The sequence below is a fragment of the Gekko japonicus genome, unplaced genomic scaffold (assembly GCF_001447785.1).
Source record: "Gekko japonicus isolate JY-2015 unplaced genomic scaffold, Gekko_japonicus_V1.1 scaffold5063, whole genome shotgun sequence".
NCBI lineage: Eukaryota > Metazoa > Chordata > Lepidosauria > Squamata > Gekkonidae > Gekko > Gekko japonicus.
In genome coordinates, this window is record NW_015175002.1 from 8,051 (window position 1) to 10,379 (window position 2,329).

At 47.8% G+C, this 2,329-nt stretch overlaps 1 protein-coding gene across 1 annotated transcript in view; it reads left to right on the top strand.

Annotated features, from left to right (window-relative positions):
• Positions 1-2,329, top strand: part of KCNE3 (potassium channel, voltage gated subfamily E regulatory beta subunit 3) — a gene marked incomplete at its 5' end in the record, with an annotated part of 17,509 nt that overhangs the window by 1,331 nt on the left and 13,849 nt on the right. The window lies entirely within an intron of this gene.

The following is a 2,329-nucleotide window of genomic DNA, read 5'->3' on the forward strand; positions in this document are numbered from 1 at the left end:
TCTGGGGGGGGGGGGCTTGCCCTGGCGAGGCATGCCCTGGGTGCACGGGAAGGACTGGGGTGGGGTAAAGCTGCCAACCTCCAGGTGGGAACTGGAGATCTCCCGGAATCGCGGCTGATCCCTAGGCATCCGTTCCCCTGGAGGAAAAGGCTGCTCTGGAGGGTGGACTCCTGGGTATTTTACCCTGTTAAGCTCCCTCCCCTCCCCAAACAATGTTCTCCCCAGGTTTGACCTCCAGTAATGCCCCGAACTGGAACTGGCAACCTGGGGAGGGGGACGGATTAGTGGGAAATAGACCATGTTTGCATTCCAGGTTAGGGCAGGGCAGGGAAGCTAGAGATGCAACGTTTGCTGGAATTTTGAAGCTGGGGGTGGGGGGAACACCCCCCCAAAGATGGAAATCTGGGGGTGGGGGTGACTGAAATGATACACAATACTTACACCTTCTCAAGGAGAACAAATTGATTTCCTTTATTGATTGATTTCCTTCACGGTGTTTCCCCTCCGGAATTATACTCAAACAAATGGTGACCGTATAAAATAAGCTTGTTATTCCAGTTTGGTCCTTGAATCTGTCAGACAGCTTTATTATGCTGCATGAGGGTTACCAGAGCCAGTGGTTAGAAGAACCAGGTTTGATTCCCCCCACTCCTCCACATGCAGCTGCTGGTGTGACCACTACACCACGGCCAGTTTGGTGTAGTGGCGAGGAGTGCAGACTCTAATCTGGGAGAACTGGGTTTGATTCTCCACTCCTCCACATGCAACTGCTGGTGTGACCTTGGGTCAGTCACAAGTTCTCTCAGAGCTGTTCTCTCAAGGGCAGTCCTCAAAAGAGCTCTCTCAGCCCCACCTACCTCCCTGGGTGTCTGTTGTGGGGAGGGAAAGGGATTGTAAGCCACTCTGAGAGTCCTTCAGGTAGTGAAGGGTGGGGTATCAATCCAATCTCTTCTTCTTCTTCTTCTTCTTCTTCTTCTTCTTCTTCTTCTTCTTCTTCTTCTTCTTCTTCTTCTTCTTCTTCTTCTTCTTCTTCTTCTTCTTCCCATCCTCTTTTAGGCTCTTTTTAAAAAAACTGATGAAGATGTTGGGAGGTTAGGAATATTCGTAGCTCATAGCAATGATCACAGCTTAAATAGTAGGGGTATTGAAAATGAGATCTGTCATAGTGACCCCTTGCTTGAAGCTGTCAATCGGGAAATATGTCCTCTTTTCTAAGTTTTCAATATATAGTTACCCTGTGTTGTATGCTAATTTGCTGCTCACCCTCTCCCTATATGTATGCACCGGTAACTTCCACTTCAATGTATCTGAAGAAGTGTCCGTGCACGGGAAAGCTTCTACCCAGAATAAAACTTTGTTGGTCTATAGCAACATATAACACCTTGTCTTATCACATAACATTATCCTGTTTTGCATATTTATGAAATGCAAAATGCCTTAAATAAATACTAATGCCTCAGATTTGTACCAGCAAAATTCTCTCAGAGTGTGTGTGTGTGTGTGTGTGAGAGAGAGAGAGAGAGAGAGAGAGAGACCTAAACTGCTGCCCTAGCTCATGGATCTGTATGTTTGCTATCTAAGGGGAGGCCAGATAACGCACAAGCGTTTGGCATTTGTGCACATGCAAAGTTCCGTGGAGCAGCATCTTCGGCAGGACGCCACAAGTTGGCCACGGGTGCGCTACGCTTCCCGGATGTTGCGGTGTGATCGCGCCCCGAAACTCCGCCCAACACTCGTACCTCTTGCACAGCAAATTCTCCGTGTGACCCGGGCCATGGTACATTATCTGAATGAGCAAATCCGTATCTTAGAAGCTATTTCACTCATTGCAAAAAAAGAAAGAAAGAAAAATATTTCATGGGAATCCCCATTTTCCAAATCTTCTAGTTTCCCATTGGAAACTTTTTCTTTGAAGGTCTGGGTGGGAATATGTTGTTTCCTGGAGGGGTCGCCCCCCCCTTTCCTTTGTCTCCAGGCATTCAGTCTCTCTTTTTTGCTTTTCAAAATACGGTAACCTTGTGCTGTGTGCTAATTTGCATTCACTCTCTATGGGAAACTGATTCAGGCGGGTAGCCCCCTGTTTGTCTGAAGCAGAAAGAAGAAAAAGAAGGAGAGACACCCCAAAGGTGTCTCAGAGTGGCTGACAAACTCCTTTCCCTCCCCCTCCCCACAACAGACACCCTGTGAGGTTGGTGGGGCTGAGAGAGCTCTGACAGAAACTGCTATTTTTTTCAAGAACAGCTCTTATCAGAACTACGGCTTGCCCAAGGTCATCCAACAGGTGCAAGTGGAGGAGTGGGGAATCAAACCCGGTTCTCCCAGATTAGAG